The 12,065-nt window shown below is 44.2% G+C and overlaps 1 long non-coding RNA gene across 1 annotated transcript; it reads right to left on the reverse strand.

The window, feature by feature from the left end:
• Positions 1-7,020: 7,020 nt before the first annotated feature.
• Positions 7,021-11,716, reverse strand: LOC116976607. Its single transcript, XR_004412997.1, has 3 exons — positions 11,629-11,716; positions 8,364-8,459; positions 7,021-7,112 (listed from the first exon to the last, which is right to left on the reverse strand). It is a non-coding gene; the product is annotated as an uncharacterized LOC116976607 (long non-coding RNA).
• Between the last annotated feature and the right edge of the window lie 349 nt (positions 11,717-12,065).

The raw sequence follows: 12,065 nt of genomic DNA on the forward strand, positions 1-12,065 counted from the left end.
ATATCCCCTGACTCTGCTATCTTTAAGAGCTCTATCTAGCTCTCTCTTGAAAGCATCCAGAGAACCGGCCTCCACCGCCCTCTGAGGCAGAGAATTCCACAGACTCACAACTCTCTGTGTGAAAAAGTCTTTCCTCATCTCCGTTCTAAATGGCTTACCCCTTATTCTTAAACTGTGGCCCCTGGTTCTGGACTCCCCTAACATCGGGAACATGTTTCCTGCCTCTTGCGTGTCCAAACCCTTAATAATCTTATATGTGTTAATAAGATACCCTCTCATCCTTCTAAACTCCAGAGTATACAAGCCCAGCCGCTCCATTCTCTCACATCCACTCTATCCAAGCCTTTCACTATTCTAAATTTAAGTGGTCTTTGAGGAAGTGTGCATCCTCCAAGAGTCATTTCTACATAAAACTATCTAACATGGTTGGAAGTGGCACACATTTCAACTCTCACTGCAGAAGTAACTTTATTGATTCAAACATATTATCCCATTTCAGAGATGCAGAATTTATTGCAATATACATTGAGTGCAAATCTACTCAAGTTAAGAGTGAAAAATGAAACTCTATTCAATATTTCTTGGAGAATGTGAGTGGAATGTGACACAGTCAGAACCTGTTCTTGGTTTTTGTAAATAAAGCAAGGGAAAAACGACCATAAATTTGCCTACGACATCGTTCAATGCACATTCTCATTTTATAATCATCGTACTATTCCACTTTATTTCAATGCTGGAGGGCCTTAGCTTTAGTATGGAGGAAATAACTTGAACATGCTTGAAAATGTCAGCAAATTAATAAAGTCATTAATAATCTGCCAACAATTTATAATGGAAGAATGATATAAATTTGAAGGTCTGAAGAAGGGTCTCGACCCAAAACGTCACCTATTCCTTATCTCCATATATGCTGCCTCACCCGGCTGAGTTCCTCCAGCATTTTTGTCTACCTTAAAGTTAAAGGTAAGTCTCTAGGGAGGCAGGAGAAGAGACGGCCATGTTTTCTCTTGTCTAATGCTGGACCCTTTCTGCATAAAATGCAGCTTTTTCACTTAGTTTAAAAGGTTAAACATTCCTTCTTTACACATTAGCTCTTGAGATGGGGTTAGGGACGGACAGGACAAAGGGACTACCTTTGACCTGGCGAGGTCAGGGTTGCATTGAGGATAAGTGTATATCGGTCGATGGGTATTTGGGGGTAGTTGAAGAGAGAAAATACAACTAACAAAAAGCAATGAGATGAAGACAGTTGGAGAATTATATTACAGTCAAATAAAATGTGCGGCACAGTGGCATGGCGATAGTGTTGCTGCCTCACAGCGCCAGAGACACGGGTTCGATCCCGACTATGGGTGCTTGTCTTTATGGGGTTTGTACGTTCTCTCTGTGACCGTGTGGATTTTCTCCGAAACCTTCAGTTTCCTCCCACACTCCAAAGACGTACTTGTCTGTTTGTAGGTTAATTGGCTTGGTATAAATGTAAAATTGCCCCTGGTGTCTGTCGGACATGTGCGGGGATCGCTGGTTGGTGCGGACCCGGTGGGCCGGGAGGCCTGTTTCCGTGCTGTATCTCTAAACTAAATTTATAAAACTAAACTAAACTAAAAATTGATAATGGGTGAAATTCAGTCCTGTGATATGCTCCTGACTGTCTTAAACAGGGGGAAAATTGCTGAGACATTACCAGCTGCAAACAGCTGCCTGTATTTTCATCCTATTGTAAATGTCCCTGATACTCAGACGTATTAATACACAAAGAAAATTATTTAAAAAATAATATTTAAGTTCACCAAAACCAAAAGCACAAATTTGTAAAAATATTAAAATAAACCAATGTGCTGCCCGAATCTCCTTTATTTCTGAAATGGAAATGGAAATGGAAATCATTTGACAGATTCAGCTGTCAGAACCACAGCCCATCGCTGGTCTCAGGGTGTCTAGTAATAAGGGGGGCAGAGTGGCAGAGTTGTTGCCTTATAGCGCCAGAGAATCGGCTTCAATCCTGACTATGAGTGCTGTCTGTACGGAGTTTGTACAATTTCCCTGTGACCACGTGGGTTTTCTCCGGATGCTTCAGCTACCTCCCACACTCCAAAGACATACAGGTTTTTAAGTTAAATGGCTTTGGTAAAAATTGTAAATTCTCCCTTGCATGCAGGATAGTGCTTGTGTACAGGGTGCTTGTTGGTCGGCGCGGACTGGGCGAAGGTCTCACCGACAGGACCGAATGGGCTTATTTTCACTGAAATTTAGGAAGAGAGGAGATCTTATGGAAACATATAACATTCTTAAGGGATTGGACAGGCTAGATGCAGGAAAAATGTTCCCCATCACTGTTTAAGAATTAGGGGTAGGCCATTTAGGACTGGGATGAGGAAAACTTTTTCGCCCGGAGAGTTGTGAATCTGTGGAATTCTCTACCACAGAAGGCAGTGGAGGCCAATTCACTGGATGTTTTTAAGGGAGAGTTAGATATGGCTCTTAGGGCAAATGGAGTCAAGGGATATGGGGAGAAAGCAGGAACGGGTTTATTGATTTTGCATGATCAGCCATGATCATAGTGAATGGAGGCGCTGGCTCAAAGGGCCGAATGGCCTACTCCTGCACCTATATTCTATGTATCTATGTTTCCAACGGCTTGTTTCTGCGCCGTATCTCTGAAGTCAAATCTAATAACTGGCCAATTTTGTGTACTCTGGGGACATTGCCCCAAGGAAGAGGCAAGTTATTTGTTTAAAAATAATTTAGCTTCACATTAATATCTTACAAATTTGCACTTTTAGTTTCAATACAATACAATACTATACAATTTATTGTCATTTGAGCCTCAGTGAGGCTCAAACGAAATTCTGTTTCCACAGCCATACAAACAAAGACAATTCCTAGACATACACACAATTTAATTCACACAAACATCCATCACAGTGAACCTACTGTGATGGAAGGCAAGGTCTTTTCTCTCCCCTGTTCTCCATGTCTCTCCCGATATCCAAGCCCCAGGCGGGTGATGATAAGTCCCACGGCCATTTTAGGCCGTGCCGGGCGATTTACGGCCCAGCTCCCGGACTAAAAGTCACAAAGTTGGAGCCCCCGGCGGGGCTGGAATGTCCCACGGCCATGAAGCCGCGCCGGGCGATGCACGTCCCCGCTCCAGGTCGTTCCAACCCCGCGACACGGGCTGGAGAAGTCGCGTTGTGGGAGCTCCGGGAAGCGGTCTCTCTCTCCCCCCGGACCCGCGAGCTCCCGATGTCCCAGTCCACCGGACCTGCGGCTGCGTTGCTGGAGCCTCCGAGCCCCAGGAGTCGAGTCGCAGCAGCGAGTCACCACCGCTCCCCACGCTCCGAGGCCGGCCAGCCCCTCGATGGTGAGTAGTCCGCAGCTCCGCAGCTCCGCAGCTCCGCAGCTCCGCAGCTCCGCAGTCTCCCGAGCCCCCGGGTCGTTCAGGTTGGAGGCCGCTCCAGGGTGCTAGGCCCCAACGACAACGGAGACCCGACAGTGAAAAGGTCGGGTCTCCCGGACAGGGAAGAGATTTTAAACGGTTTCCCCCTCCCCCCCCCCTCCCCCGCCCCCCACATATACACATTTAAAACTAGTATTAAAAAAAAAAAAAACCAACACTACATTTAACTAGACAAAAAATAAAAAAAAAGACAGACAGGCTGTAGGGGCCGCTGCAACGGGTGAGTCGCGCCGTACCTTAAATGTGAGTCGTACCTTAAATGTTAGTGCTTTTTTAAAAATCATTTGCGTCAAGCTTTAGCATGTCCAGGTGACAGACATTTACAATAGGGTGAAAATGAATACCGCATCAGCAGCCACTTTGCTCCCAGTTTAAGACAGTCATACAGTCATAGAGTGATACAGCACGGAAACAGGCCCACACCAGCCAATATATCCCCTACACTAGTCCCACCTGACTGCGTTTGGCCCATATCCCTCCAAATTTGTCCTATCCATGTACCTGTCTAACAGTTCCCCTCTACCACTGGAGTCCAACAATGTTATGCTATTCACTATCACAGGAAACTATATAAATTAATTTTCTCCCAATACATACTCTTCTGCTTTTGAACAGCCATCATTCGACACATCTTCCTAATTTCCTTCTCTCAACAAATGTAAAGAAACTAAAGTCATTAATAGCATCCCTACCACTCCCAGGTAAGCCAATCCTGGCTGGGATTTTCTGGTCCGTCTACAGTATTTCTACCCCAAACTGCAAGGTAGAACGTTACTCCTTTCACCAACCCCAGATGTTAATTCTATTTATCGCTACATGGATCCTCTCTGATCTGCAGAGTACTTCTGGGATTTTCTTATTTTATTTCAGAATTCCAGCTTCTGCAGTATTTTGCTTTTCAATCTCAAGGTATATTTGTTACCCTGAGCCATTTAAAAAGAATACACTACGCTCTCTAATTTTAATGGATAGAGTATCAAAGGTGCCACCTACGATTAATGATTGTGGTTACTCATATATATATATATATGCTGAACATGTTCATAACATGGTCACATGGGCCCCATATCTGAGTTGGCTCTGGAGAGGGTCCAGAGGAGGTTTAGAAGAGTGATTCCAGGAATGAGTGGGTTAGCATATGATGAGTGCTTGACAGCACTGAGCCTCTACTCGCTGGAGTTGAGAAGGCTGAGGGGGGACCTCATTGAAACTGACAGAATAATGAAAGGCATAAATAGAGTGGATGTGGAAAGGATGTTTCCAATGATGGGAGAGTCTAGGACCAGAGGTCATAGCCTCAGAATTAAAGGGCGCTCTTTTAGAACGGAGGTGAGGAGGAACTTCTTTAGTCAGAGGGTAGTTAATCTATGGAACTCATTGCCACAGAGGGCTGTGGAAGCCGAGTCAGTGGATATTTTTAAGGTAGAGATAGACAAATTTTTGATTGGAACGGGTGTCAAGGGTTATGGGGAGAAGGCAGGAAAATGGGATCAGCCATGATTGAATGGTGGAGTAGACTCGATGGGCCGAATGGCCTAATTCAACTCCTATAACTTGTGAACTAAAACAATGAATAAGTAGCTAAATAAATCACAGTTAATTCCTAAAATATCTGCAAATAATGATCTAGTTTAACCATTTATCCCTCGCTGTCAGGAACTGGAGGACAGTCCGCAGGAACTGGAGGACAGAGATGTGTGGTGCGTCCATCACCGTTCCTGTTGGAAACCAGCACCACTGTGTCGCTAATGTCTTCAACGATGCTAATAATAAAAGTCATACACCTGTGAATCTTGCAGCGGACATGTTTTGCATTGGAAATATACCTTCATTTGTGAATGAAGATGATCACAGAAAATTAACATAAAGCACAAGAGATAAAGTAAATGCAGAAACATCTGTTTGTGTACATGCAGTAGAGTCGTAGAGTCATGCAGCGTGGAAACAGGCCATTTGGCCCAACTTGCCCATGTTGACCAACATGCAACAGCAAACTCACTGATGAAGAGCAGAGGCACTGGTCCTATGGGTATAAATATAAGGGTGGTCCTGTGAAGAAGTCAAGAAGCATCATTACTATCAGCGTTCACAAATAACATGTAAAGTCTCAGTTGCACCATACATTGGAAACAGTTCTGAACAATGCACATTAGAAGGGTTAATGTAAGGTGTCGAACATAGGTTTATATGGGAACATAGGTGTCGAACATGCATTGAGGTTTCCTGAGGTTAAACTGTGAATAAAGATGAAATAAACCATGCCATTGTTTCTTTAAATACAAAATTGAAGGGGTGATTTGATTAGGGCATTTAAGATTTGGAAAGGGATTGAAGTGAGAGAAAATTGAGAGAAAGTTTATTTTGATAGAGTTGAGGGAAAGATACCTAAATGAGAGCTACTTATGAGATAATGATTCTGCATATGATGTTAGAAATGTGGAAAACCCTGCCACAAAAGCAGTGGATGTTATTCAATTAATAATCAATAAATTATTAATAATAATTAATTTAAATCTGAGGTTGACAAATATTTTGCTAGGTGAGTGTTGAGGAGCGTGGAACTAGGATACAGATCAACTGATTACTAAATGAGATTAGCAACTCTGTGCGTGCAAATGCATTTTGGAAACACACCTCAGTCCTCCATCTAATGTATACGAAGCATGCGCATTGCTGGTCCTGTGGCAGTGGTGTCAATTCACGATGCATGGTTAATATCGCTCAGCAATGTTCTAGCATGTGCATGCATTTAAAAACTGAAATGCGACTCAAATGCAGAGAAAGACGGAATGCGCTTGTGTTAAAAAAGGGCCAAACCTCGACCATACCTATGATGCTTGGTGGCAGGACAATGACTTAATTCATCCAGATGTTCCCAACGTTCACCCAACAAGCAACTTTGCCCTTGATAGATAGCCTATTGCTCACTGTGACCCTTAACCCAGATGACCTCCTCCCATGTCCAAATTGACTGAGGTACTTGATAGAAACATAGAAAATAGGTGCAGGAGTAGAACATTTGGCCCTTCGAGCCAGCCATTCGGCATTCAATATGATCATGGTTGATCATCCAAAATCAGTACCCCCGTTCCTGCTTTCTCCCCATATCCCTTGATTCTGTTAGCCCTAAGAGCTAAATCTAACTCTCTCTTGAATATATCCAGTGGATTGACCTCCACTGCCTTCTGTGGCTGAGAAATCCACAGATTCACAACCCTCTGGGTGAAAAACTGGATGACTCCCACATCAGTCACTGGACGACAAAATTGCCTCAAAATCCCTGTCCAAACCCCCCTCGCCTGTGTCGACCTATTATCAGCTGCAATTTGGTCTGCCTCTCCCCTTTTCCAGCTTTCTTCCTCCCCCCTACAATCAGCCTGAAGAAGGGTCTCGACCTGAAACGTCAACAAACCATGTTCTCCCGAGATGCTGCCTGACCCGCTGAGTCGCCCCAGCACTTTGTGTCCTAAAATATTAATACGTTCTTCTTAACTCATAAAAGATCGTAGTAACATGCATTGACTAACTCCTGAATACGGAGCAACATTGTTACGGTGTTCATTGTATTCTTCTGTTGTACCTTTGATGGACAAATGAGCTGCATTGATTTGAAAACTGAGTTAATTCCCACTTTGTGGCCCTCGGGTTGGAACTAAAACAGAGGAGGAGCAAAAAACGCAAATTAATAGCACGACAATTCAAGATCCATCAACATTTCAAATTAGTGGCATGCAGATAACCAGGTGTTATGAGACTTGGTCAGCTTGCTCTTCATTATATAAGAACACTTTCGTATGTTATGCATTTCAAATAGTGCCTTCAGTGTGCGCAGTGGTGTAAATGCACACAGACTCACTTCTCAGTTTGCACAATAGTGTAAATGCACAAACCCTCTTCTCGGTGTTCACATAAACCTCTCCAAGGAGAGTCTTACAGCATGGAAACAAGCCCTTCAGCCCAACTTGCCCATGCCAACCAAGATGCTCCATCTACACCAGTCCCACCTGCCTGCATTTGACCTATATCCCTCTAAACCTTCCCTATGCATGTACCTGTCCAAATATGCTTTAAATGTTATTATAGTATCTACCTCTTGGTTCTTGGTTTCTTGGTCCTCCAAAATATTCCAAATGGAATTTAAACTGGAGGTGGTGGAGGGAGGGCTTAAGCCAGAAAGGGTTATTGGGAAGAAAGAGCTACTTTAAATTTAGTTGCATCTGGTTGGGTAACTATAGTTGGGTGGAGATTATTCCATGCTTTAATTGTGCGGGGGAAGAACGAATTGCTGTACACATCTGTCTTTGTAGCTGGGATCACAAATTGGATCGAATGCCCCCGTCTGCTCCTAATTGGTTTGGGTTTGGTGTAGGTCTTGTAGTCTATGTCGAGCTGACCATTTAACATTTAGTAAAAACAGGTCAAACGGTGAGCTTCACGTCTGTCTTGGAGAGGGTTCCACCCCAGAGAATTCAGAAGTTTGGTGACACTTGCTTCTCTATCATAGGTGAACTCAACTACCTCCTCTGGCAGCATGTTCCATACACCCACCTTTCAGTTACCTTTCAGACCCCTATTAAATCTTTCCCTTCTCAGCTTAAATCTATGTCCTTTGGTTCTTGATTCCACTACTCTGGGCAATACCCAAACATTAATAAGCTTCCAATAACAGCCTGTTGGAGAAAACATTGCCTTGGATATAATGATCCCATTTGTATTACACCCATGGTTAATCCATTTCCATGCCAATGATAAGAGAGTGCATCATCTCATGTATTGTAAGTGTTCCTTTAGTTCATTTTAATACATTATTCACTCATATTAAAAAAATAATTGTCACTTATCTTAAGGATGTGGCTTAGTTTACAAAGCTAGAAATCAAGGTGTTGAGGGCAGGGTTTCTTACCATATTATTCCAAAGTGCCGTTGCCATTGCCTTGTGCCCTTTGATGCTAAGGTGGAAACAGTCTGGGCTAAATGTTGAAAAATCAATCCCGCCAGTCTAAATAGATAAATGTGAAGAAAAAAATCTTATCGCAGTGGTCCAAAGAACTTTGCTTAATTCGCTGTACTTTCAGAGGAGGCTCCACTCTTTCAGCATCTGCAGTAAGATGCTGCAGATGTTCTATCTATCTTCTTCACTGTTGTGTGCTGGGGCAGCAGGGCGAAGGGGGGGGGGCGAATGCCAACAGAATTTAATAAACTCATCAGGAAGGCTGGCTCCTCCGTCTTGGGGGCGGAGCTAGATTCGTTGGAGGCGGTCTTGGAGGGGAGGATGCCGCCCAAACTACTGGGGCATCTTGGTCAATACAGCTCACCCCCTCCATGACACACTGGTCAACCTGAGGAGCACCTTCAACAACAGACTGGTTCCGCCAAGATGCAGCACAGAACGCCATAGGAGATACTTTTTCCCCGTGGCTATCAGGGAAACTCCTCCCCCTTCTGTCGTGGGGTAGACTGACTCCCTTCCCCCCCCCATCCCTTCCTCCCCAATCTTTGCACATCCCCAATCCTGGACTTTCCATTCGTCACTTTAATTTCATATTTGATGTATCTTGTTATGTTTTATGATTGTTGGCAGACCGATTTACCTCCTAGTATAAATAAAGTTCTATCGTATTGTATCGTTTTAATTAAATACTTCTGGAATGCACTGACGTTAACACAACCATGTAACACGGTGACAAATTGGAGGAACAGCACCTCATATTTCGCCTGAGCAGCTTACAACCCAGCCGTGTGTCGGAAGGAACTGCTGATGCTGGTTTAACCCAGCGGTATGAATATTGGTTTCTCTAACTTCAAGTAACCCTTGCTTTCCCTCTCTCTCTGTCCCTCCCCCCCCCCCCTAGTTCTCCGATCAGTTTCACTGTCCTCCTGATGAATTGAACTGTTTGTTTGCCTCGTTGTCACCTTCCCCTCAGCTAACAATGAACCATTGCACATTTCTTTGATTGTCATCTGCTTTGATCTGTCCTTCTCACACCATACCCTTCCATATCTCTAGTTTCCCTCTGCCCTGAATCTCAGTCTGAAGAAGGGTCTCGACCCGAATCGTCACCTATTCCTTCTCTCCAGAGATGCTGACTGTCCTGTTGAGTTATTCCAGGTTATTTTGTCCATCTTCGGTGTAAAGCAGCATCTGCAGTTCCTTCCAACACAGCGGTGTGTTGGTGACTGGATAAGGATTGAGGATTGATTACTGGAATCTGAAAAGCTCAGCTGTTTAGATTATTGAGCTTTAGAGCTGATGAGCGTTTGACGGCACTGGGCCTCTACTCGCTGGAGTTTAGAAGGATGATGGGGAGCCTCATTGAATCTTCCCGAATAGTGAAAAGTTTGGATAGAGTGCATGTGGAGAGGATGTTTCCACTAGTGGGAGAGTCTAGGACCAGAGGTCATAGCCTCAAAATTAAAGGACGTTCCTTTAGGAAGAAGATGAGGGGGACTTTCTTTGGTCAGAGGGTGGTGAATCTGTGGAATTCCTTGCCACAGAAGGCAGAGGCCAAGACATTGGATATTTTTAAGGCAGGAGAATGTGGTTAGGAGGAAGAAATAGATCAGACATGATTAAATGGCAGAGTAGACTTGGCCTAATGGCCTAATTCTGCTCCTATCTCTGGGAAGATGAATTTCCAGAACAATGCAAAAGGAAAATTATTAATATTCAATTTACTCACATTCCAGACACCATGGTATAAAATCTGTATTTAGACTTTAGACTTTAGTGATACAACGTGAACACAGGCCTTTCGGCCCACCGAGTCCATCCTGGCCATTTCTCTCCTGTCATTCTTATCAGGTCACCCCTCCACCCACCTACGTCAAGAATCATACACGCTAGGCACTACTTACAGTTGACAATTAGCCTACCAATGTGAACATCTTTTGGGACGTGGGTGGAAACCGGGGGGCCCAGGGGAAATCCATGTGGTCACAGGGAGAACGTACAAACTCCACACAAACAGCACCCAAAATCAGGAGCAAACCTGGGTTTCCAGCGTAGGGAGACAATAGACAATAGGTGCAGGAGTAGGCCATTCAGCCCTTCGAGCCAGCATCGCCATTCACTGTGATCATGGCTGATCATCCACAATCAGTATACCATTCCTACTTTCTCCCCATATCCCTTGACCCCCCTATCTTTAAGAGCTCTATCTAACTCTCTCTTGAAAGCATCCAGAGAATTGGCCTCCACTGCCTTCTGAGGCAGAGAATTCCACAGATTCACAACTCTCTGGGTGAAAATGTTTTTCCTCATATCCATTCTAAATGACTTACCCATTATTCTTAAACTGTACGCCCTGGTTCTAGATTCTCCCAACACCGGGAACATGTTTCCTGCCTCTCGCGTGTCCAATCCCTTAATAATCTTATATGTTTCAATAAGATCACCTCTCATCCTTCTAAATTCCGGTGTATACAAGCCCAGTCGCTCCAATCTTTCAACATATGACAGTCCCGCCATCCCATGAATTAACCTCGTGAAGCTACGCTGCACTCCCTCAATAGCAAGAATGTCATTCCTCAAATTTGGAGACCAAAACTGCACACAATACTCCAGGTGTGGTCTCACTAGGGCACTGTACAACTGCAGAAGGACCTCTTTGCTCCTATACTCAACTCCTCTTGTTATGAAGGCCAACATGCCATTAGACAGTGGTGCTAACAATTGGGCCACTGTGCTGCCTACATATCCCTCTGGAAAGCCATAGAATCTACTTCCTCCATCATTTAGCTTTAGAGATGCAGCACAGAGACAGACCCTTCGGCCCACTGAAACCGTGCCAACCAGCGATCACCCCATGCACTAGCACTATCCTATGCACTTGGGACAATTTACAATGAACAGAAGCCAATTAACCTACAAACTACTATGTCCTTGGAGCATGGGAGGAAACCGGAGCACCTGGATAAATGTACAAACTCCGTACAAGCGGCACCTTGGACCCGTGTCTCTAGCGTTGCAAGGCAGCAGCTCTCCCGCTGCGCCACCGTGCCCTCTTTTCAGACAGTGCCTTCTAAAAACATCCCTGGACTTCTGTTTTCATGGCCGCACCATCAGGGCTGCTGATCTGGCTTTGCAGCCTTCAATGCTATACAAAGCTTACACGCAATACACATCATTCCTAATTCCACTGAAAAAAGTATGAGATTAAATCATGTACCTCATTTAATGGAGGTTCTACATCTTTCAGGAAGGGCTGAAGAATCACTGCAAAGTCTTCTCTTTGGTCATATTTTCCCGATTTAACCAACTCTTCCAGTTTTGCCTGAGGGGGAAATCAGTGAGCTATTTTCCGTAAAATCATAGGGATAAGAGAACAGATATACAGTATAATCTTATGATATTTCAGATCCTAATAATAATATAATAATATATCTTTTATTGTCATTGCACGTCAGTGCAACGAGATTTAGTGTGCAGCTCCACTGATGTACAAGAAAGGTAAATAAATACAATACATAAATAAACAAGCTGAATTGATTGACGTGACCATCTGAGGGAGACTGTCCAAAGGGGGTGGGGGGGGGGGGGGCACTCATTAGGGCCGGTTCAGAGCCGCTATAGCTCTTGGGATAAAACTGTTCCTGAGTCTGGAGG

Source organism: Amblyraja radiata, chromosome 9 (assembly GCF_010909765.2).
Source record: "Amblyraja radiata isolate CabotCenter1 chromosome 9, sAmbRad1.1.pri, whole genome shotgun sequence".
Lineage (NCBI taxonomy): Eukaryota > Metazoa > Chordata > Chondrichthyes > Rajiformes > Rajidae > Amblyraja > Amblyraja radiata.